The sequence below is a fragment of the Pseudorca crassidens genome, chromosome 20 (assembly GCF_039906515.1).
Source record: "Pseudorca crassidens isolate mPseCra1 chromosome 20, mPseCra1.hap1, whole genome shotgun sequence".
NCBI lineage: Eukaryota > Metazoa > Chordata > Mammalia > Artiodactyla > Delphinidae > Pseudorca > Pseudorca crassidens.
Genome location: NC_090315.1, coordinates 42,351,240 through 42,376,296, shown reverse-complemented (window position 1 = coordinate 42,376,296; position 25,057 = coordinate 42,351,240). Strand labels below are relative to the sequence as shown.

General features: G+C 49.1%; 1 long non-coding RNA gene across 1 annotated transcript in view; it reads left to right on the top strand.

The window, feature by feature from the left end:
* Window positions 1–25,057, top strand: part of LOC137214680 (uncharacterized) — a 778,223-nt gene that overhangs the window by 575,981 nt on the left and 177,185 nt on the right. The window contains exon 10 of the long non-coding RNA XR_010938994.1: window positions 13,620–13,758. This is a non-coding gene — a long non-coding RNA (uncharacterized lncRNA). The remainder of the gene's footprint in view (window positions 1–13,619; window positions 13,759–25,057) is intronic.

The following is a 25,057-nucleotide window of genomic DNA, read 5'->3' as shown; positions in this document are numbered from 1 at the left end:
TCTAGGGTTCTGGCAAAGGGTTTGAAAAGAACAACCTGGGTTGGACAGTCATTTACTCTAGGAGCGGGACTGGCTACATAATTTGCCAGGCCCCGTGCAAAATGGAGATGCAGGGTCCCCTGTTCAGAAATTAAGAAGTTCAAGATGGCCGTAGCTGAACATCAAACCAACAGTGGTCCTTCTAAGTAGAGGGGGCTTTTGTTCTACTGCATAGCTTACACGCTTTTGAAGTTTGCCCCATCTGTTGTGTATGAGCTTTGAAGAGAAGAAAGAAAGGGGGAAAAATTTAAAAAGAAGTAATATTTCACATCTAGCTCATTTCAATGAATTAAGTGAGTTTAGATGGATATAAATCAAATTAAATGGAAAAAGAATGCTGAGCACCAGGCCCGCCACGGTTCCGCTGCCCCCTCTCCCTTTCCTGTCCTCTGTGCATCTGTTTGCATCTGTGAATAGCTGACTAGGGCACTTGATTCTCTTCCCACACCCTCCAGAACTGCTTCCCCACCTTCAGCAATGCTTGCTCAACTTTCGACTTCCAAGTGTTAAGCTTTGCTCTGCCTTTTGTATTTTAATTGCTTTCTCTCCTGCTTTTAATGAGCAATCAGGGCTATTTCTTTATTGAGGACCTGCTGGCAAATTTCAAGCAGACTTGTGTGTATGAAAGGAACAGGTGAAATCCACGTTCTCTGGCATGAATAGCTGTGGGGAGGCGTGGAATAACCATCTATCTAAGGGAGAATGTCCACTTAACTTGCAGTCTGAATTCAAAGGAAATGTCAAGTACTCAACTCTGTGCTTTGTGGCAATTGAAGAGAAGATTGGAAGGAGGGCTGGTGAAAATAACTGAGACCACAGCCACTGCGGGGGAATTAGCTTAGGTAGGTGTGCACGCCTGCATTTGATGCCCAGTATTGCCCATCAGAATTAACTCCCTAGCAGCAAGTAGGCAGGAAATAAAGGCCGAAGTATTGTAGGCTAAATTGAGAAGCCATAAACTCATCATTATGGGGTAGTAAGGGGTTATAGTTATGCAGGGCACACTGTATCGTAGGATTGCTTCCAAGGAATGGTCGTTCTTGCCCCAGATCCTTCCTTTGTCTGATTCATAATAATGTTGCCAGTGGGATATTTGTTTCTTCAAATTTCTGTATGTTTCTACCACCACCTTAATGCCCTGCGCTCAGCTGGCTGCCGATACATGCCTGTTGACGGACAGAGATGTAGGACGCCATCAAATTGTTTCCTCCCCGAAGGAGTGGAAACCCCGTGCCTTCAATTAGTGCCTTTCCTCCTGGCTGGAACTCTTCGGTATGACAAAGGCATCAGGTTACAGAGGGATGTGGGGAATTGTCCTAGTAGTACCACAGATGTCATACATGTCCCAAGCTCTCAGAGACAGCTGAGCTCAATGATAGGAAACGTGACGATGCGTCTGTGTCATTTTCATGGGGCTCCCCTGTGCCCTGAAGGACAAACTTTCTGGCTTAGACGTATAACAGCGTTGCCCCACATGGAAACAGAGCTTTCAAACCTGCCAATTTGACTACTTAGGTCAAATTGAGCAAATATTTTATGAGTTAAACATTTTTTTTTAAACCAAACCATTGAAATGACAAATTGTGACACTTTATAAAGACAAGCTCCTCACTTTCCCCACCCCAAAGCAACTGAAAATCGTTTGCTTCCTTTAAAAGGGAGGACTGGACCTTTGGAAGGTCTGAGTATTCCATTATGTCAACCCTAGACGTGGGTGGGTGACATGTCGTATGTCTTTCTTCGTGTGTCGGTGTGCTGCTGCGGGCTTGGCGGTTTCCAGCTCGGTACCCACCTTGCCAATCTGAGCGTGCCCTGGGTCACGTGCATTGCCTCAGCTAGAACCGTGGACCGTTGCGTTAGTCTGCTAGGGCTGCCGTCACAGACTGGGTGGCTTAAACAACAGACATTTATTTTCTCCCAGTTCTGGAGCCTGGAAGTACAGGATCAAGGTGGTGGCAGGTTTGGTGGCTTCTGAGGCCTCTCTCTTCGGTTTGCAGATGGCCACCTTCTTGCTGCTCCTCACGTGGCCTTTTCTCTGTAGCTGTGCATCCCTGATGCCTCTCCTGTGTCCTCTTCTTATGAGGACACCAGCCATATTGGATTAGGGCCCACCAGAGAGACTTTATTTTGATTCAGTGACCTCTTTCAAGGCCAAGGTACTGGGGATTAGGGCTTCAATGTACCTGAATTTGGGGGGACACATTTCAGCTCTTCATGGTTATCAAGTCACTTCCCTTCCCATTACCAAGGGCAAATTGTTCAAGTGTGGAGATCAACCGAAAACATTTAAAGAGACTGGTGGGGCACAGATGCTTTGGGGGAGAAGCATGGAGATGTGCTTCTTCCTTTACCACAGCCTCAGGACTTCTTCAGGTCACTCCAGCCCCCGCCCCTTCTCCTGTGGGTGCAGTCTCCCCAGGGCCTGGCATCAGAGGGCATCTCACAGGCCTGCCTTTATCTGCTTCTCTCCTGCTGGACAGATGTTCGCAGAGCCTCTGATGCTGAGTTTTACTCTTTGGTTGATATTGTCGTCAAGGTTTTATTAGTGATGACAGAGAGAGATGAGGGGATGGAGGTAAAAAGATATAGAGACTCTGGGGGAAGCTTAGGCCTTAGGCCTCTTCAGTGTTTTGTTTTTCAATTTTGGTGCTTAATCCATCACCCCCTGCTGCCTGTCTCCTGCCCCCTCTGTTAAAAGATGCAGCTTCTACAAGCAGAGAGGCCTCTGACAAGCAGAGAAAGAAAGACAACAGGACTCCAGCCTGGGCCCAGGTCACTTGCTTTGCTTAGCTCGACATTGCCCATTGGCTGTTGTCAGGCAGCTGGTAACTTATGGCCTCTGGTCAAGAAGGGTGGGCCGGAAACCGCCACCTTCATCCTCCACGCTTGCTGCGTCCATGCCAGCGCCTTCCGTAGCTTCTGTCTGCTGGGGAAGGCTTGGGGGCTGCCACCCTACCACGGAGCCCGCGACCCCGCAACCCCGGAGTGGCCTGTCTGGCACCTGCGATCTGTCCAGTAGGTAGCCACGCCCTTCTTCCGAAGGCCATGCAGCATGACATGCCTTACATTTTGAGACCCAAAATAGCTGTTCTCAGTGGCAGTTTCCCCTTCCAGATGGTTCTGTTCTTCCATAGAGGTGATGGTTCATGCTTGAAGAAGTCGTGCCCCAGAGGAAAAGTCCAGGCGAGGACAAGCAGGAAATGTGACCCCCATGACAGCAGGGCTCCCTTCTCACTGTGCTCCAGTGTCACTGTCCCTTTAAGGTCCACACGCTCCTCTTCTGAAACACCCCCCCGCCCCCCGATTCCAGGCACATCCATCTCTGAGCACCGCGAGCTCCTCAGCAGCATCTCTGGGGCACACCTGCTTACCCTGTGCAGACAGTCTTTGGGGCAGAGCCTCTGTCCTTGCACCTGACCTTCAGAATCCAGCATGGAGCTGTGCACACACAGTTACTCAGCAAGTAATGTATCAGATGAGCAGGGTGACGATGGATGACAACTAACAAGGCTCCTGCCCCTCCTACACCTGCTCAGGTGTGACTGCTTCTGGGGGCCCGCTGCCCCCAACTCCACAGTTCACTCCTTCCTCTGTATAGCCTTGCACATTTGTCTAACTTTTATGTGCATATTACGTAGTAATTATATTTCTTTGTTTACCCATCACTCTCTCCACCCTAGCAGAATATGACCCATTCTCTTTGGTGTTTTCCAAACCTAGAGCTAAGTGTGGCCCTGGGAAGGCGCCATGACGTGACATGACTGTTGAACTGAAACACACTTAACTAGGAGGAGAAATCATGTTGCTTGAAGTATGCTGGCTCTGGCGCTGGCTCCTTTAGAAGCAATGACTTCATTTAGTCTCATTATTTATGAAGCAAGTGCTATGCTGAGGCAGGGTCCTGGGCATTACAGATGAAACAAATGCATGCTTGTTGAATTGCTTCCACTGACTAGCAATTTTCAAAGAGGTTACCTCTCTACAGCCCACTCGAATCGGATCAGGGGATGTGTCTGTTTTGTTCACTGCTCAATTGAACAAACCAGTGCCTACCTCAGTGACTGGCAAATAAGGCACTCCGTAATATTCATAGACTGAATGAATGAAGAACCCGTGAGATAGATAGTACGGTAGCATTTTATGGAGAAGTTAAATCACTTGCTAAAGGCCATTCAGCTATTACCTGGCAGAACCATGATTCAAATCTGGTCTGTTTGACTCCAGAGGACATGGTATCTCCACGTCCCCCATCCTCTCCCTGTCTTGCACGATGACAGTGTTTCCATTGTCATCAACTGAGAGCACAGATGCTGTCATGTAAAATGGGCCATGCGTGAGATGCAGGAAAAGTTCTAGGTGGGACTGGAGGAAGTGTAGGTTATTATTGTTATAAATTATCTTGTTTTTCTGCAAAACACCAGAGGAGGACTCAAAGAGAAGGTGGTCATTAGCTGGGTCTGGTAGAATTACAGGTTTGTGACCTTCACGTGATGGTGAGCAGAGGAACCTGCAAGGTGAATGCCAGGCCTGTGGGAGAGGCAGAGTGGGCCTTGACCACCCCTTGTTTGCCTGAGGAAATTAATTCAGCCAACTTATATCAAGTACCTAGACTGGGCCTGGATCCTGGAATGGACAGAGTGTGTCTTGTACCCTTGACTAACTCGTGACCTACTCAGGGAAACAGAATCATGTTCTGCTCCCCGCAGCTTGGCCATGGGCTGGGGCAGTGGTCCCTGTACAGCCCTGTTATATGGGGTCATCTAGTGGTGTGGTGGCATTGCTCATGGCCTGGATATTTGTCTGGGAGAGAGTCTCAGGTCTGTGGGTGTTTATTGGCCAAGGTCTGATGAAGAGAGCCTTTGTTTTTCACCAAAGTAATCACCTCTGAAGGAGTGGGAACTCAGCTCCTGTCATCAGCCCAGAGCCGAGGAGAAATTAAAGGTTTTGATCTGCAGTTGATCAACTCTTAAAGTCACAGTGTGGGGTGTTTCTGAGCTTGGTCTGTTTTTCTGTTTGGATTTGTTTAATATTTGCCTTATTGGTGGGAAGGGCTCTCCTTCATTTAAGACACATGGGAAGTGCTTCCTGATGATTTATGCCGGGGAGGGGCCAATCTGTGGGATAGATAACAGGTGCTCTTTGGGGAGCATTAAAATGACATTATTGTGAAATACTTATGCTAATGAATAGCTCAAGTGATCACTCCTGGGCTGACGGCTCAGGAGTAGCTGTCACTGCCTGAGGAGCAGGTTACGATGGCAGCCTGCTCTGTGTCGATGCTCCTTGACCTTTAATGAAAAGGCAAGGGACGGGATAGACGCTCAGTTATTTATCCCCAGTTATGGATCTGCTGTTTTTAATATTTTAACACGTTTACTTAATCCCACTGCAGTCTCTGCAAGGAGCCATGATTGTCCCCATTCTAGAGATGAGGAACCGGAAGCTCAGAAAGCTCAAGTGAGTTGCCTGAGGCCACACAGCTTGTCAGAGGTCTAGCTTGCTTTACCTGGTTGGAAGATGGGTGTCTCTATTCTCTATGATGCGTTTTCCCTCCTAGACTTTAGAATTCCACTCACTGGCTTTCAAGATGGCTTGTTGTGCCTTTTCTATGACAGTTGGAAAGATAAAGGACTGAGAAAGAGTTGGGTCGCATCTGACCTAGGAGGTGAGGTGGGCTTCTGTAAGCCTCTCATCCCCCTGGCTAGGCAGGCCTGGTGTATAAGGACTCCTCAGGAGCCTGAATACCAGGGCCTGCTGGGGAGGGTGGGTGCAGTCACTGTGCACTAACCATTATCCTATGGCCCTTATATGGGCTCACGTTTGTAACGGGCAGCGCAGCCCAATGCGGCATATACTATTACCTGCATTCTACGGAGGAGGAAATGGAGGTGTAACGATGATAAATGAGTTACCCAACATCATTTGACAACCAGGGGACAGGGCAGGAATTTTAAACCACTGGCTTCTAACTCCAAAATCCATACTTTTCCCATTAGGTCACCATGTCTCCTAGTCAGGGGCAAATGGGAAAGTACAGAAACATTCTGAGGGAATGTGAATGAGGGTGATGGGAAACGAGCAGTTGTATGTGGGAGGGGACAGCGTGTGGGGGACGCCATCCTGTGTGAGAGGAGTCGGGGCACAGGACGTGGGCCTGCAGGGTGGGCGGAGCTGGCCTTGGCTGTGCCGGTCTGTTCTGAGCAAACCCTTGTAGTTGCCCAGTGTAGGGGCAGGGGGCAAACTTCAGATGTGGAGAGAGGGTTAAAGAGGCCCTCTCACCCTCTGTGTGGTGCATTCAAAAAGACTGAGCTAAGGGCTTCCCTGGTGGCGCAGTGGTTGGGAGTCCGCCTGCCGATGCAGGGGACACGGGTTCGTGCCCCGGTCCGGGAGGATCCCACATGCCGCGGAGCGGCTGGGCCCGTGAGCCACGGCCGCTGAGCCTGCGCGTCCCGAGCCTGTGCTCCGCCGCGGGAGAGGCCACAGCAGTGAGAGGCCCGCGTACAGCAAAAAAAAAAAAAAAAAAAAAAAAAAAGACTGAGCTAAAAATAATGGGTGTCCTTTCTTTGAGATTTATATGTACCCATTGCATGAAATGAACAAAGATGAAACCAACATTATATTTGCCTTAAATATTCTCCTCACTTCAAACTGTTATTCTCCCTTCCAATATCTTGAGACAAGTGTGGGCGGGGCCGGGTGTGTGTGTGTGTGTTTATTTTGTTTTGTTTCACGATAGCCTGCAATAAAGCCAACTCTGGTTAGAAAGAGACATTTTCGTTCCACATCACAAAGTGTGAATGAGAAAGCAGGAGAGGCTGTTTTCTGTTCTTTTATGACTGATATTTGGACAAAGTGACCACAGTCAAGCTTGTAGCTAATGATGGAAAGGGGAAGTTTAATAGTGTTGCACAGGCTGGGTCGTGGCTCTATGAAGGGAAGTTTAGTGTTACCTACCCTACCTCTGCTCTGGGCTTTTGATAGCAAACACAAAGTGACTCGTGTTAGCAAATAGGGTTTAACAATGCTGAGGTAAAAGTGGAAGGTTGCCCCAGGGCTCATGTTGGAGCCATAGTTGCTGCACATCCTGAGGTTAGACTGTAAATATCGGGACCTCACTGGCTGGGCTTTAGAACAAGTTCTCAACTAATAAGCAAACTTGAAGAGTTAGGAACATGATTCCTGTAGCCAGAAGTAGACAGTCTGGTGCATATAGACCATGGGGAACAAGCATCGCGGGGGCACCCATTTACTCTTTCAAAGCATATTTATTGAGGGTCTACTAGAGAGGGGCTAAAGATGCATTTCCCTCTTGGAGCCCACATTCTAAAAGCTGGTGATCTGGGCCAAATGATCATTGCACTATTTACAATAGCCAAGATGTGAAAGAAACCTAAGTGTCCATCGACAGAGGAATGGATAAAGAAGATGTGGTATCTATACACAGTGGACTATTACTCGGCCATAAAAAAGAATGAGGGCTTCCCTGGTGGCGCAGTGGTTGAGAATCCGCCTGCCGATGCAGGGGACACGGGTTCGTGCCCCGGTCTGGGAAGATCCCACGTGCCGCGGAGCGGCTGGGCCCGTGAGCCATGGTCGCTGAGCCTGCACGTCCGGAGCCTGTGCTCCGCAATGGACGAGACCACAGCAGTGAGAGGCCCGCGTACCGCAAAAAAAAAAAAAAAAAATGAATGAAATAATGTCATTTGCAACAACATGGATGGACCTAGAGATTATCATACTAAGTGAAGTAAGGCAAAGACAAATATCATATGATATCACTTATATGTGGCATCTGAAAAAATGACACAAATGAATTTATTTACAAAACAAATAGACTCATAGACATGGAAAACAAACTTATGGTTACCAAAGGGAATAGCAGTGGGTTGGGGAGGGGGGAGAAATTAAGAGTTTGGAATTAACATATACACACTACTATATATATATCTATATCTATATGATATATAGCACAGGGAACTGTACTCAATATCTTGTAATAACCTGTAATGGAAAAGAATCTGAAAAAGAGTATATATGTATATATGCATAACTGAATCACTTTGTGGTACAGTTGAAACTAACACAACTTCAATTAAAAAAAAAATGAACTGCAACCTCCCCTACATGGGTTGTAGATTAACAGACATGCTTTAGGGCAGCGCTTTTCAAATGGGGTGCTTGTTAAAACACAGGTTCTGATTCAGTAAGTCTGGGCTGGGGCCCGAGGTTCTGCGTTTCTCTCAAGTCCCAGGTACTGCTGGCGCCGCTGATCCTGACCTCACCGTGGGGAGCGCAGTCCAGGCTCCCAGCCCAGCGCGCTTTCTATGTGGTCTGTTCACTTCAGTCTGTGGAGTCACACGAATCAAGTTCTCCTTCCAGCGTGTGAACTTCAGCATATTCAGTAAATCCATTCATCATCTTGAGGACGGGGCTAGAGATAGGGATCCCCTCTCAGTGTAGATAGAGAGCTGGTGGAAGCACCATCACCTGAGTGTAAGGGTCGAGACTCTGGCCTCGAGTAGAGCAGATTGCGGGAATACACCTTATTGCACTTTCATGTTCCACTTGGGCTGGATTTCAGGGGCTGCCCCTAATTGTATGGAACTTGAACTTGGTCCAAATTTATGACACACCACCTTGTATATTTCGGAGGAGCCCCCAAAACACAATTTGCTCCTTTTGTCTCAATAAAAACACTTGTTTTCAGGTCATGAGTGCCTGTGTTATTGCAGACACACACACACACACACACACACACACACAAATATTCTTCGTTGTTTCTGGTTACAGTTTTCAGATCGGGCCACATTTCAGCAACACAATTAGTCCCCAAATGCCAGAACTCCCAGTTGAGATGCTGGGATTTCAGCAGTTCCCGAACATCCAGTTTCGGGAGGCTTGGTTTCGTTCAGGTGCTCCGTTACTCCACTATAACCGACACTCAAAAGCGACAAGGACGAGGACATCGGAGCTGGGAACTGAATAATGGCCTCTGAAAATTGGAAATCCATTTAAAGTGGGAGGCCATCTCGTCCGCACCCTTGGTAAATGTTATAAAGCAAAGGAGCTATAACCTCTGAATTAGTGTGGAGAGAGAGGCAGTGGAGTGCAGCAGGCTATCAGGAAAAGGGTATCGTGTTTGGAAATGAGGGTTTGATGCACGATGAGAAGCAGAACGTGCAGGCGTTTTTCATTTGGCCAGAGATCAGCAGCTTCTGCTAGCAAACAGTTCCTGGAGGGATGAAATTTCATCGGGGAGAAAGGGGACCGACACGCAGCCGGCAGAGGCAGACGAGTTTCCGAGACGAAGAAAAATGCAGTCTAGGTAAATGCTGTTTACTCTGAAATATGAACTACAGAGAGAGTAATTGTTTAATCATCTGGGGCCTTTGAACAATTCACTTTTTGTGGCTCTCTCATCCGAGAGCCATTACCTCTGTGCTGCCCACCTGTTCCTCTGCCAAATGGGAATGTAACCCAGTTAATGAGGCCATTATCCAAAGCTCACTGCAGAAGGAGGGGGAATTTCACCTGGGACAAGGAACACAGAAGAGAAAAAAAAAAAGGACTGTTCTGTGACCTTCTCTTGCTCAAAAAGTTTGGAGAAAATGGAATTGTTCGTAAGAAATGGCAGGAGAGCGCAAAGCACAATTTACCCCATGAATGTAACAGCAGTAGTGCACACACTTGCTGGAAACCACTGGACTCTTGATTAAAGGGCCACAGATCCTTAGATTTCCACACAATTAAGGACTGATAATCACCGTGCGTTGTGCCACCGGCACCAAGTAGCATTTAACTTACAGTGCTCACATTTCTTTTAAAACTCACCCCAAAGTTCCAGCTTCAGGCTTTGCTTTTATAAATGTGGTTGCTGGAAACTACATGCAAAACCAGCTTTTTTTTTTTTTTTTTTTTCCCTTTCTCTAAGAGCAAACCTAGTAAAGTCGCTTAACGTTTCAGGATGCCTGCACAATATTTTTAAGTTGTTTGCAGATAAGGGAAGATTCCATAGCCCCAAGAAATAGAATATATACCAGCCACCTTCATTAACCTGCTAAATTTCAGGAGAGATAATGGTCTCACTTAGAGAGGCACGCTGGTGGTTATCAAGCCTGCGGACACCTTTGTGGTGACGGATCGGGAATGATCGGGGGCAGTTTGCTGCAGTTCGTTGCCGACACCATGGAGATTGTGGTTATCCATTTGTTCAGGCGTTTGACGTCTACCAGGGCCTGCGCCGGGAGGCCATGGTAAGAACGAACAACAACATCAAACACAAAGAGACCCGGCTCCTGCCTGCTCTGTGTTTACAGTCAAACGTGTGAGACAAACACAAACCAAAGAATCAGATGGAGAAATATGGGATGACAACTGCCGTAAGTAGAAGGAGGACGACCTGGTACTCTGGGAGCTCATGGCAGGAATTGACCAGGTCAGGGAGGATCAGGGAAGCTTCCAGAAGAAGCAGTACTGAAATGTTCATCCTCTAAGCATAATTCCTTAGTTCCTTCAGTGTTTAAGGGTTTAGCTCACCCTTTCTGAATGCTCATCTACTCTGATCTTCACAATAGAAAAGCAAGGCAGAGACTGTTGTCCCCACGTCACAGACAGGGACAGTGGGGCAGGAGGGGGGAGAGCCGACTGCCCGGTAGAGCCCAGCCTCTGGGGTTGCGTGCCGTCCTTGACATCAGTCAGCCTTGTGTCTGTTTTTTGTCTGCTGCTTTCTGGATGATGTTTCACATATTAAGCCTGATAAGCCTTAGCTGTGACCAGCTTCTCAGCAGCCGTGAGACTCGAGTCACTGAAATAAAATATTCTTCAGCTGCTGCTGTCAGCTGGCCTCCCCAGATAGCCGTTGCCGTGTCTGTGGATTAGTCTCTGCTATAGCCCTCTGCTGTCCCCTCCTAGATTCTTAGCTCTCCTCTGCTTGACGTTTCCAGGGCTGGGACCCTGGCTGCCTCCTGACGTGGTCCCCTATCTGGGGACAGCTGCACGTATTAGCAAGATCTTTAGGGTAAGCTGCTAAAGTGCTCACGGTGTCTTCTGCTTGGTCACATGGCTTCTGGTGCAAGAATTAATGGAGGGACTTTAGCAGAAGTGGAGGGAAAGGACTGGGGACCTTCTGGAAGCCAACAGTGTAATAGCATGGGGCACATGAAGCCTGCTCTGAAACATGTGTTTGTGCTGGGTTTGTTCAGGGATAGAATGCTATCCTTCCTTACTCCCCATCAAGGGTAGAACTGTAAAGAAGTAGGACCTGTCTGAGACGTCCTGAGTGGTCCTCCCAGCAAATAAAATGGGTTCACCCTCTACTCCTCACCCGCCAGCACATTTTCCCCTCGCTTGATGTTTCTGCATGAACTTCATAAAACAGTGGCCTGTGAATTAGATGAAGGAGGTCCTGGGGGATCCCCGGGGGGCTGGGATCTATGCCCCTGACCCTGACGGACTTGCCACAGTGGTTGGAGGTGAATGTTTCCTCCCCACGCTCTGAGCTGTCAGCCCCTTTGACATTCTCCTTCTGGAATCACTGGATGCCCTGGAAATTACAACTGGGAGTCCAGAGCTGTGAATTCCCTTGTTTCTTTAGGAGATGACTATTGTAGACCCTCCTCGCTCTCATAAACAGGCTGTAAGTGGAGTGCAGAGCTGGCAATGGCAGTTTCCCCGGGTGGCAGGCTGGCACTCAGGAGGTGTGATCAGACCAGGAAAGGTGGGGAATTCATGCCACAAAACCTCTGCCAGGTTTTGAAAGGAAGCCCTTTGACTTTATATAGGGAGAGAGATGAAAGAGTAAGATATCTCAGGAAGAAAATGACCTCTTCCAGATACACACCTTGAAGCCTGATACTGTCCTCCCCTACCTGACAAGATGCTTGGCTCTCAAGGAATTAGAAAACAAAAACCTTACTCTGCTCAAGAGAGAGGGTTGGATTTAACGTTCAGCTGATCAGGCTCTGCTAAGCTCTTCCTGTGAAACAGTGGCATTGTATTGCCTACTCTAAGCAACATGTCACAAACAGTGTCTCATTGTTTGGAGAGAGCCTGACACATGGATTCAGTGGTGCCCATTTTGCAGATGAGAAAAGCCAGACAGTCAGGAAGAAGCCGTACAGCTAGGACTTTGGATTTGCTAGCCTAAGGAGCCCTCTCCTTTTTCATGAGCCAAGTTCTCTCCTCAGGAGGCAACACCTGGTGTTAAGGCCTAAGGATGGCTAGAGGGAGGAGAAAGCCTCAGCGGCGGGCAGGCTGTAATTTGTGCCGCCGAGGACATTCCGTGCAGTAGGACAAACAAGGCTAACAGCACAGAAAACAGGTGGAGGCTTCTCTGTAGTGAGATTTGCATTCAGGTGTGAAAGAAGGATCTTAATAACAATCGGAAGATGGGTGCTATAGACCAAATGTTTGTATCCTCCCCAAATTCATATAGTGAAACCTAATGCCCAACGTGGCAGGATTTGGAGGGGAGACCTTTGGGAGGTGATGAGGCCATGAGGGTGGAGCCCTCATGAATGGGATTCGTGTCCTTGTAAAGGAGACCCCAGAGAGCTCCCTTGCCGTTTCCAGTGTATGAGAACATAGTGAAAAGATGGCCCTCTGTGTACCAGGGAGTGGGCTCTCACCAGACACTGAATCTGCTGGCACCTTGATCTTGGACATCTCAGCCTCCAGAGCTTGAGAAGTAAGTGTTTGTGGTTCCAGCCACCCAGTCTGTGGTGTTCTGTTACAGCAGCCCAAACAGACTAAGACGGCAGGGATTCCTGGTGAGACACTGGTGTGGGCAGAGGCCGGTTAGAGGCGCGGTCAGGGAGTGTTCAGCCGAGGCTGGTCAGACCTTTGCAGTTGGTTGCCTGCAGGTGCATCTGGTCACAGAGAGGGACGCATTCGACGGCTTCCCGTGCAACTGCATTATCTCTGATGCAGTGTTTCTGGCCCTCGACACTGTTGACATTTGGGGCTGAGTAATTCTTTGTTGTGGAGGATGTCTTGTGAACTTTAGGATGTTTGACAGCATCCCTGGACTCTACCCCGGTGTCGTGACGACCAGAAATGTCTTCAGACTTTTGCCAAACGTTCCTTGGGGCAGTGGGGGTGAGGACACTCCATCCTCGTGGCAATCTCAGCAGATGACTTCACTCTCCTTTGTGCTGATGTAGGAAAACAGAGGCCAATGGTTACAAAACTTGTACCTGGGAGCGTGGGGTTTGGAAACCACCTTTGTTCCGATCCTTGACAAGACTCTGCCTGACTGCCGGGGGGAGCAGGGTCAGGGCCACCTCTTGGACTTGGTGGTGGTGAGCTTTGATCTGTCTTCTCGTGCTTTGGAACTTGCCCCTGGCCTGGTTCACTTATCCAAATAGGGAGAAGTGCCCTGTGCGGCACGAGAGCGAATTGTTGGATTTTCAGCCCTTTCTGTGCGGCTTATTAATGTTATATCGCATGACACTCTGTGAACCGATTCACGCGTTCTCAACATTCACTGAGCTCTGACCACGTCCTAGGCATGATGCTGGGTCCCGGGGAAAGAAGGGTGGACAGATCACAGCCTGATCCCTGCTCTCACGACTTTTTCTCAGCCGGAGACAGACAACAAGACATTAACGATCCCCACGGCAGCAGCGAACCCAAACAGCACGCTCTGAGGGGAAACGCCGGGATGAGAGAACTGGCTGGATAGCCCGAGATCTGAAGGCTGAGGAGGTACCGGCTCTGGAGGTAGGTGGAGGGTATTGGAGACAGAGGGAACAGTCAGTGCAAAGACCCGCAAGTGAGGAAGAGTTCGCTCTGGTTTAGAAATGGGTAGAGAGGTGTGCGGGGCTGGATTTGCCAGGAGATCACCACCCTAACACTAGTGGTTGAGCACCGGAAGTTCCCAGCTAATTGCCCTGTGGACAAGATTTCTGGAAAAATGATGACTTCAGTGCGGAATAGAATAGTGGATCTGAATGTGTCTGGAGATCCTCATGTACTCCCAGCCTGATAACTTCTCAGGAGACACATCATTGTCTCCACATGTGTCTGTTTCTTCCCCAGACTTTCAAAAGCTGGGGAGGAAAACATTGTCCTTTACCCGTCTGGGTTCTTCTGGCTGATCTAAGAATTAAGTTGACGTTCGACACATTAACAGGAGAACATCAGACAAAAGCTTGGTAACGTATATACGTGGGAGAGAGCCAGGAAAATGAACTCGCCATGTACGCCCTCACCTTAAGTACCACTTCCAGTTAAAGACAAAAGAGGATATTGGGGGCAGTGGTTTGGGACTTCAAAGGGGAGGAAAGTAACTCACATGGAGACGGAAAAGCAAATGTTTGGTAAATAAATGTTTGGTGGGCCCTGCAGAGACACTGGGACACAGAGAGGACTCTGATCTCCAGGCCCCCTGCTGAGTTCCCCGCTGGGAAGCCCATATTCTCAGCAGATGTCTCTGCTGATAGCGCTATTCTGGGAACAGGCCCTCTAGCTAAATTCTTTTAGTCAGTTAGGGGGATGGACAAAGTTTCTTCCTAAGTCTTTTGGGCCCTGATTGTTTTCAGCTCAAAATAATCCACATGCCCCAAAGTGAGGTTTTGGGGAGGCAAGTTCTGCCCGCCTACGCAGACCCACTTGGGTCGCCTCCATAAGGAGGGGCGGGGGGTCCTCGGGGACCCACCTGTGCCGCCCCTGCATTCCCTGCTCTGCGTCCAGCCACTCAGGGCCCGGAATACTTGCTGGCCTCAGGAGACCCCTGTGTTGTGCCTACTCACGTCTTTCTCCAGCCACGAGGCCCTGGCCGCTCCTGTCTCTCTTGCTTGCTTTGTTCCCCGATGGTCCCGGGATGGACTCTTCTTCCACCTTGTGTCTGAGTTTGCCTGCAGCCTGGCCTTTCTGTCAGGCTGGGTGCATTTGAAGCGGGTGTGGGAGCCTGTGCTCTGACCTTGGCTGGAGCGTTGCGAGCCAAGGGAAGTTTATGCCCCCGTGCCTGCCTCTGGGAGGAAAGTTTATGCCCCCGCGCCCGCCTCTGGGAGGGAAATTTATACTCCGGTGCCTGCCTCTGAGAGGGAAGTTTATGCCCCCGTGCCCGCCTCTGGGGATGCACTGCCTCCTGGCTGAGGGCCTTGCAGGGGCTCAGCTGGACTAGGAGGCAGCCCCGTGGCAGGATGAGACACGCTGGGGTTTGCAGTCCACAGACTTGAGCTAGAATACATGCACCAGAAGGTAGGAGCGGTGGAATCTCAGAAAGTTCCTCCACTTCCTGACACATGGGTGCCCGGGTGCCAGCTCAGGGTCGAACTCCCAGCCCTTCCTCCCCGGGATGGGGGCCTCACCCAGTGGCCGCGTGTGCGCCTCTCACCCCCAGGTCTCTCGGATGCATTGCAGATGGAGGAAGCTCCTCCTCGGCTTTAGTTCTCCTGGAGCTGGAGGAGACCGTAAGCTTGGGCATTTGAGGTGGGTTCAAACCCAGGCCTCACCATCCACTGGTTATGTGATTTCAGACAAGTGCCTCAATCTTGCTGGGCCTTCAGTTCCTCAGATGTAAAATGCAGATAATGGCCCCCTCAAGGAGGGCAGCCCGCGCCCGAGCCCTGGCGTCAAGAGTCATCTCCATACATCAGTATCCCTTTTCTTTTCCTCCCTCCCTCCCTCCCTCCTCCCTCCTCCCTCCTCCTTCCTCCGTCCCTCCCTCCTCCCTCCTCCTTCCTCCTTCCTCCCTCCCTCCCTCCCTCCTCCTTCCTCTCTCCCTCCCTCCCTCCCTCCTCCCTCCTCCCTCCTCCTTCCTCCCTCCCTCCTCCCTCCTTCCTCCCTCCCTCCTCCCCCTCCCTCCCTCCTCCCTCCCTCTTCCCTCCCTCCTCCCTCCCTCCTCCCCCTCCCTCCCTCCTCCCTCCCTCCTCCCTCCTCCCTCCCTCCCTCCTGCTTCCTCCCTCCCTCTTGCTTCCTCCCTCCCTCTCCTCCTCCCTCCCTCCCTCCTCCCTCCTCCTCCCTCCCTCCTCCTCCCTCCCTCCCTCCTCCCTCCTCCTCCCTCCCTCCCTCCTCCTCCCTCCCTCCTCTCTCCTCCCTCCCTCCCTCCTCCCTCCTCCCTCTTCCTCCCTCCCTCCCTCTTCCCCCTCCCTCCCCCTCCCCTCCCTCCCCCTCCCCCTCCTCCCTCCTCCCTCCCCTCCTCCCTCCCTCCCTCCTCCCTCTTCCCTCCTCCTTCCTCCCTCCCTCCCTCCTCCCTCCTCCTCCTTCCTCCTCCCTCCCTCCCTCCTCCCTCCCCCTCCCTCCCTTCTCCCTCCTCCCTTCCTCCCTCCTCCCTCTTCCTCCCTCCCTCCCTCCCTCCTCCCTCCTCCCTCCCTCCTCCCTCCTCCCTCCCTCCTCCCTCCTCCCTCCTCCCTCCTCCCTCCTCCCTCCTCCTTCCTCCCTCCCTCCCTCCTCCCTCCTCCCTCCCACCCTCCTGAATGCATTCAGGGCAAGATCACTTGAGGACATATATCCTTTGTCTCCCTATGAGAGCCGCCCTCCCTGCCCCCCACCTCATGTAATTGTCAGCAACAAAGTTGGAAAATAAGGCCTGTGAAGCAGCTCTCAGCACTGCAACATCTGCACCAGACAAAACTCGAAAAGCCCTCAATCCCCAGTCATGAATGCACTATAAAAACAATGTGGCAGAAATGAAAATTGTTCCATCATAATATTTCACGGTTCTTTTTGACAAAAGCCAAGCCGCCCTCATGAATACACATTTCCAGCATCTTATGCATTATGCATCAGCCTATAGCAGGGGACCTGGGAATTGCCAGGCCCTAGTAAAGGGCCTTTGAAAGTGCCTATTTTGTAAACAAATGGAGCCCAGACCCCACACTCAGGCTCTTTAGGTAATTTAAGACCAACGCTGGCTGCCCGAGTGGGGACCAGCTCTTCTTAGGGCCGTAGATGGCAGGTGTCTCCAGCGTTCTTTGGATGGGGAGGGGTGCTTCAGCGTTCGGTAGTCTCATCTTTAATTTCCGAGTATCCAGCATGGCCATCCGGAGGGGCAGGGACAGTTCCTCCCCGAGCCAGAGCCAGGTGTCGCCGGAATGCCAAACGAGCCCACCAAGGCTGGCTGGGCAGTCAGGCAAATTAGTCAGGACTTCTGACTCCCAAGAGCCTCCACGGGATCAAGCCCTGTGATGGGGGTGCTGGGTGGAGGGGACAAGGAGGTCTGAGCACACAGAGGCTGGCCTGTCTCAGTGGGCTTGCAGGCAGCATCTCTCTTTGCCCCAAGTAGGCAAGCTGGAAGTAGGTATTAAGCGTGTGTTACTGTCAGTGGGAAGTCCCTTGAAGATTATTAACTAACCCCTGCGGTTCAAGGAAGGGGAGACTGAGGCCAGGTATTTTAAGTGACATGTTCAAGGTCACACTGGTTAGTGAGCAGTAGTTCTGGGACTGCTGGAAGCCGGTTGTCTTTTCCCAGCACCTCCCACTGCTTCAATCATGAATTGGCAGCAACTGAAAGGACCAGGGGTAGAATGGTTACTGATTGCTGTGATTTAAGCAAAGGGCAGACGGGGATCCTTACAACAGCCCTGGAAGAGAGCATAATTCAGGGCTGTTTTGTGTCATTTGCAATCTGTCCTCTATGGTAGCCTATTTGAAATGGTGAGTGATGCATGATAGATATCTACTCATTACGTTATATGTGTCACAATAACAAGGTGGTGATCGATTCATTGCTACGTGTATTTATTTCATAAGAATATTCAGCTCCCATTAGGGGGTGCTGCAGATGGCTTTGAATTGAGGGACAGGAATTCTGAACTCCAGTGTTGGTAGGCCCTATTCTTCCCTTCTGTGGACCTCAGATTCGTTCTTGTAAAAAGCGGGGCTCCAGAGGGATGGTCTTTGGGTTGCATCCCAGCTGAGATCTCCCACCTGCTAGTGTGTGAGTACGGGCACCATGCAGAGGCCTCGATGAAATCAGGGGGCAGAAGGGCCCACCTCATGCTGTATAAATGCATCTGCAGGGCTGGGTTCCACCATGAGGGTTGGTGGGTGGGCTGGGGGGGTGGGTGTGGGATTGACCCCAGTTAGGGAAGTTCCTCATTACTGCACCTGCTGCTCTACAGCTGTTGGACCCACTTGCTGATTGGTGCAGTTCGACTAATGAGAGCAGGGACAGCTGAAGGCTGATAGAGACAATGAGGCGACATTACCCCTCACAGACACCTGGCAGAATCAGCTTAGGAGACGGCTGCTTCCCCTCCTCTGCTGACCCGGGGAATACACTGATGGGGGAGGTGGCTGGAAGGGGGAAGTCAGGATCATCATGCCACCTCCAAAACCGAGAGCCCACCTGTGACGCTCTAAGCCTAGTATAAGCAATGCTCAAACTGCTGGGCATTCTTGTTGTTGTTGTTGTGAAAACACTCCCCATCTGGAGTTTCTGATTCAGTAGAGATGTGTGCAGATGGGGTGGGGAAGTTTCGTGTCTCAGAATTCCCAGGTGACACTGCTGGTCCAGGAGCCACACTTTGAGCACCACTGATACAGGAAAAAAAAAAAAAAAAGAATATCTACATATCCTACTACATTTCCATTTCTCAGCATCTTCAAACTACTCAAAACTCCCAAGTCTTTGTAAAAATAAATAATTTCAGTTTCTACAACTGGCACAGGAGTAGGAAGTGTCCTCGAGTAACATAAATAGTTATTTATTTGGCTCCAGACTAAGAAATAATTTCCCCTGAATTATGAAAGGAAAATATTCAAATTGAAAGCCTTAGAAATTCAGAAGAGCATAAAAATGAAAATGAATGGAAATGCCTCATACAAGGATAGCAGCTGTTGACATGCTACCTTCTTTTAATTTTGGGCCAGTGAATATGTGTCTGTAGGTCTTTCTACTGGTCTTGTGCAGTTTTCCTAAGTTGGGATCCTTGGGATGTTAAATACTGTTACGATCAAAGTAACAAAAACAATAAAACCTGAAATAACAGCGGTAACACAGAAGATATATTTTAGAGGCAGATCTGAGATCAAAATCTTTGGAAAATGCTGTGGTAACCAAAATTTAAAAGTTGAATAGGTTTTCAACTGGAGGAGTTAAACTCTGATGGGCACTCTAGGAGGCATTTGGGGTGGGTGTATCTCCCATGTAGGTTCCTTATGGAATCCCTCCTCTTCTGCCCATCTCCCCCAGCCCTACCCCAAGCTTTTTAAGGGGTGGAGGTTCTTAGCCCTCCTAGGGGAAATGCTGGAGAGTTGTAAGGAATTCACCTGGGTATAAAATATGGAGTTTAAAGCTCCTATCACATATCATTCTCTATCGCTGGTCATCCTGGATTTTCCAAAAGGAGCTGCCTTATTTTGTTGAAAATTTAATACGTTAAGCAAGAAATGGTCATTTCACCTCAATTATCAGTCTCTAGACAATCAAGAGTCAGGACTCAAAGTCCATACTTTCCATGGCTGTGACCTGAGATTGTCTTAAGCTATCTTTCTCTTCTTAAAAGGACACTAATTCCTTCATGAGGGTCCCACCCTCATGACCTTATGTAAGCCTAATTACTTCCAAGGGCCTCACTAAAAAGAACCATCGAACGGTGTGGGGGAAGGGGGAGTTAGGGCTTCAACACATGAATCTGGAAGGGCACAAAACATTTAGCCCGTAATAGCAGCTTTGCTTCTTGGCAGCCAACTAACCTCTTGGAGACTGTTTACATTTCTTAAAGAGGGATGGTGATGTTGGCGTGATCTGCAAACCATCTCTATTCTGGCCACTGTGAGATGGGCTGGGCGTGGCCAGTGACACACCTGTTGTTGCCCATCTCCTGTGTACCACCTCCTCTGCCTGGCTAGCCTCTCCTCCACCTGCTCCCCATTCACCCGCCTAATGTCTACTGGACTTCCAAGACTCAGTGTTGCTTCCTTCGGGCAACCTAACTCTCCGGAAGCTCTCACTACGCTGTGTTGATCCAGGTCTCTGTCTCCCCCACTGGGCTTCGAGTTGCTCTGTGAACACAGAGACCATATGTCCCACCTCACTTTCATTCTTTAGTGCCTAGCAGTCTTCTGGGCACATCACAGGTGCTCAGTAAATGTTTGGATCAATGAATGTGGTGATGGACACTGCAGAGAAGGAAAGAGATACAGTAGAGGTATAGCTATAACCACTGGTGAAAAAGAAACATACCAGCAGAGAATATAAGGAAGCAATTAAAACAGCAGTAGGATTGTCCACAAATATTTAAACAAAAATTCCTACCACAATGGTGTAACCAGGCCAAACCAATAGAAAAGCACCTTATCAGGGTGACAAATGCCAAGACCAGTGCTCAAAACCCAGCCAGGTTTCTTGCGAGGGTCTTGTGTTTGCTTGACCATTCCACGCACACAGGGTGATCCCAGTGGGGCAACTGTGTCTGATAGAAGCAAACTCTCTACCTACAAATCATGAGGCTAAGAGTGAGCTCAAGCAGTTAGTGGTCACCTTAATTCACCCACAAAACTTTCTGCATGGCCTGTATTCAGCCAGCCTTTTGATCCCAGACAGAAATCTATTAAAGCCCATTGAGAGAATGAAAAGACAAAATCTGATGAACGTTTTTTACCTTGGTGGATATAAAAGTTGGCAGGTTCGATGCCTCTAAGAGTGATCTATTTGCCAGTAGCAATATTACATTAAACTGGGGAAACCATTGCCTTAAATGCAGGCTGAGTGAGTACTCTGAATCATGGCTCAAAATGACATGTGTCCAGGGCCTGTTGAAGCTGGAAAGGATAGAATTAACATTTCTGCTTTAGGAATGTGGAAAAATTCCACATTTTCTCCAAAGGAGTACTTTCTAAGTTTGAGTCGGGGACTAGTTTAAGAATCTGGTGAAAATTATAGAATAATGCGTGTGGTACACGCACAGAGCACTTCGTGCTTCTCAGGGAGCTCATGGAATTCTTAAGTGTCCAACTGTGCATTCCAGTCAGGAATTCCTACTCCCAGGAGATGATGTGGTCTAGTGCACAGGTTTTCAACTGCCAACGTGAGGAATCACATGATCAGGATCATCTCTGAAACTTTTCGTAATACACGTTTACCGCATGTGGTCTGATAGCAGGTCACTGCAACTTCTCAAGAAGGCAGAACCGAGGTGGGGCTAAGACATGGGTGTTTTGAAAAACATCCCAGTGATTCTCTCGCCCCCTCACACCTCACCCCATCATGAGCAGGAGTGAATAGGAGTGAATAGCTCAATAGCTCAAGAACTCTATCTAATATAGTACTACACGGCCCGCTGTCGATTGAATCCGTGGATGTGGAACCACGGATACGAAGGGCTGACTATAAACTTACGTGCAGATTTTTGACTGTACAGAGGGTTGGCACCCCTAACTCCCACATTGTTCAAGGGTCAACTGTATATCTAATAGAGAAATATATCTAATAGAGGTAGACCTGGGTTCAAATCCCAGCTTCTTTCCTCACTAGCCTTCTGACCTCGCTCAAGGAACATTTATTTCCTCTCTTAACTTCTGTTTCTTCATCTGTAAATGGTCATTAGAAAGACGGAGCTGAAGGGCATGGAGTTTATGATGCAACCGTAATTCCCTTTCTTTATTTAAAGGAAACATAAAGGTACAAACTAAGAGCTGCATTACGGGGTCTTCTCAAGGAGGAAAATCTCAGACATTGGATGTGCCGCGTTTCATTTTATGCCTGCTACAAAGCGTAGTTGATGATGGGAATTCTCTATGTGCTCCTAAGGGTCTTAGGTGTCGGGAAAGAGTTGCATTTCTCAAAGTCTGCTGTAAGGGGATATATTGCTTATAAAGGCCTCAAGGACTTTTTCACAGTGAAGGTTATGAGCGAGTGAATATTGCCAGTACAGTTGGGAGTATCTCACCACATGGTGACTTTCCCTGGTTTGGCTTCCAAGGGCATTCTGAGTTATCAGAGAAGAGTGCACATGTGGGCGATGCTGTGAAAAGTCTTTGTTTTTGATTGAGTGGAAGGATGGCCTAGTTGGGTGGGTGCTACTGGGCTCCGGGTCTGGCATAGCGGGGGGCATCCTACTCGTGCACGGGTCTGGACATGAGTCTCTTGGGAAGTCAATTTCCAAGACTCTACCATGGGAGTCATTCTTATCTCTATGCAGAGCCCCTATCCGCAAGGTGTTAGGTGTTGAACGAATGGTAGTTATCTTGGTGTAAGCGGTAGTGGTAGTGCTGGCACTAGTAGACTGCTGGTAGGGGCCAAATATGACTCAGAGGTTTCATCTGGGCAATGCCGTTCTCCCTAGAGGCGTGGTAGAAACTTGAGGATGCTGAGCTCTGGGAATCCCGAGCCCGCTAAGAGGTGATCATCCTCTTTCAGGTAAAAGTACGCTCGCACTGACACTGGAACAGCTCACAGCTCATTGGTTCATGTCTAAGCTCTTAAGGACTCAATCTGTTTTTCTCACTCTCCCATGGGGCCACACTTGCCTTTCCCTTTCTTTAAACTTCCTGCATTTGCTCAAAATATTCTTCTCTACCTGGAATATCCTCTTTGCCCCTCCAAATTCAACTCCTCCTCCAAGGTTTAGCACAGAAGTCCTCCCTCCAGGGATCCTTTTATTGTGTCCACTGTGTGCCCATCAGGTACTATTCTTTTCTCTCTATTTTCTCATCTCTCTGTCCAGACTGGAAGATATTTGAGGCCAGAGACTGTGTCATCCACTTTGGTTCCTCTTCAGCACAGAGACTGCAGTGCTGTTTGCTTCTGCTCTTTGAGGCGCTTCTGCTGGTTTGCTGGGCGGAGAGACCCACTCCCTGGTGTGGGTGGGTCTTGCCTTTCCGCATACCTTTATCGAGATTCCCAACACCTGTCAGATCCCAAGAAAAGGTACTTGTTTAACACAGCTGCCGGGTAGAGGTCATTGCTTTAGACAAGGTTTCTTTTCTTTCTTTTCTAATGAACTTAATCATTTTTAATATCTTTTCCACGGCAGAACACATTAAATGACCCTGGCCTGGCTGAAAGCCTTCTCTCCAGTGCTTGGGGAGGATTAGAGGAAGCTCTTTTCCAGCCTCTTAGCATGACTGTCTGCCTTTTCCTTTCTCTGGGTTAGCAGAGAGTGAGGTTTGATCCTAATCAACAAAGGGGAGCCCTGAGCCTGGCAGTTTGTGTTCACTGGGAGAGAAGCAGGGGCTGGACTCTCTGGAGAAGGGAAGCTAGTATTTTCAGTGATTTCAGCTTGTGTCTGAACATGGGGGCTGATAGGGACACTGACAAGGCAGCTTTGGGAAAGCACGGCAGACCCCAGAGAAAGAAAGAGAGCATCAGGGTCAGGAGAGAGAGCCGTTGTCATCTGAAGAGAGTTGACTCTGGCGGTGGAGCCAGCTCCAGCAGCGATGGAGGGAGGATTTGGGCTTACGGTGCAAATTCAAAGTCAGGGACAACATTTTTTTTTTTTTAATTTGCACAAAGAGCATAGAAGAGGGCAAAAAATGGGACAAATGAATCAGCAGTGTAATGAGAATGGGAAATAGTACAAAATAAAGTTGTCATCCATGTGGTAGTCAAATTCCTGGCTCATTCCCTTCTGGCAACAGGAGGAATTGTTTCACACTTGGGGAGGGTCAGGGTCATGCGGAAAGAAGGGGCGTTTCAGATAGCCTCCGCTGGATCCTACAGGGCTTCCCTTTGTCTCATATACGTCCCCTTGTTACTTCTGCTTTAGGCCTGCGAAGTACTCTCTCCCCAAAGAATGAGGAATAAGAGGAGGCATATTCTTGCTTTTCTTCTTTCTCTCCGTGGCCCCTAATCGAGTGCTGGCCACGGGGTACCATTTAGAACTTCAGAGGAGGAAGCGTCCGTCGGAGACACCCTGCCTCGACTTAGTGTCAGAATTAATTGATTGAGTGGCCGAGGATGGTTGAGATTTGCCTGGGACTGGGCGGTGGCTATCTCCTTTGAACCATGATTCGCAGACTCCAAATCAAGACGAGAGAGAGGCATGGACATATATACGCTAAGAAGCGTAAGGTAGATAGCTAGTGGGAAGCAGCCGCATGGCACAGGGAGATCGGCTCGGTGCTTTGTGACCGCCTGGAGGGGTGGGATAGGGAGGGGGGGAGGGAGGGAGACGCAAGAGGGAAGAGATATGGGAACATATGTATATGTATAACTGATTCACTTTGTTATAAAGCAGAAACTAACACACCATTGTAAAGCAATTACACTCCGATAGAGATGTTAAAAAAAAAAAGAAAAAGAAAAGAAACAGACCCTGTGACCACATCCTTGGTCTCAGACGGGGATGGCATGCCATTGAGAGACCTCAGAGAAGCCAGCAGAGGGAGAATTTGTCCGAACAGCACAGGGAACTGTATCCTCGAGTTCTGCCAATTGCATCACTGGTTTGAGCCTGCGTCTTTCTCAGAACGTGGCATTAAAATATTCTGCTCAGCTGCTCTGCGCTCCAGAAATAAATAAACAGCAGCAGTATTTTTAAAGGATCATCGGGCTTCATTAAGTAAAGAGCAGCCTCTCTTTAACATGGTTTTGAGGATTTGCTGTCTAAACAGTGGGCTGGGGTGCTGACATCCTGGCAGAAGTTTTTCAAGTGTGTATTAATAGGCCTGGTGTTTCTGGCGCTGCCGGTCCCTGGCTGGGCACTCTTCAGCCAGTCATTCCACCCGCTCTCGGCTTCACTTTCTCATCTGTATGCACAGTGCGGGTAAAAAAATCTGCTTCCCCGTTTATGGTGAGGATGTGATGCCATGAGTCAACTCCACAGCCACTGCAAAGTGCCTGTCGGTTCTTCCATTCATTAATTCACTGAGAAACGCTGCTGTCAGAGGATGCTTTGGGTGGCTACTGTCCTTTGAATCAGCCTTTTGGTTTCTCTACCTTGTTAGGATCTAACAAGAGGTCTAATAATTAAAACCCAGCCAGGCTGAGGTTAAAGCTCTTTGGTTCACTTTCACCCACATGCCATCATAACTGTCCAACTCTGGCCCAGGGTTAGGAAGGAGGTAGATTTATCTTTGCATGAAGACGAGGAGCAGGGCCTTGGTCAAAGAGCCATTCTTGCAATCGGAG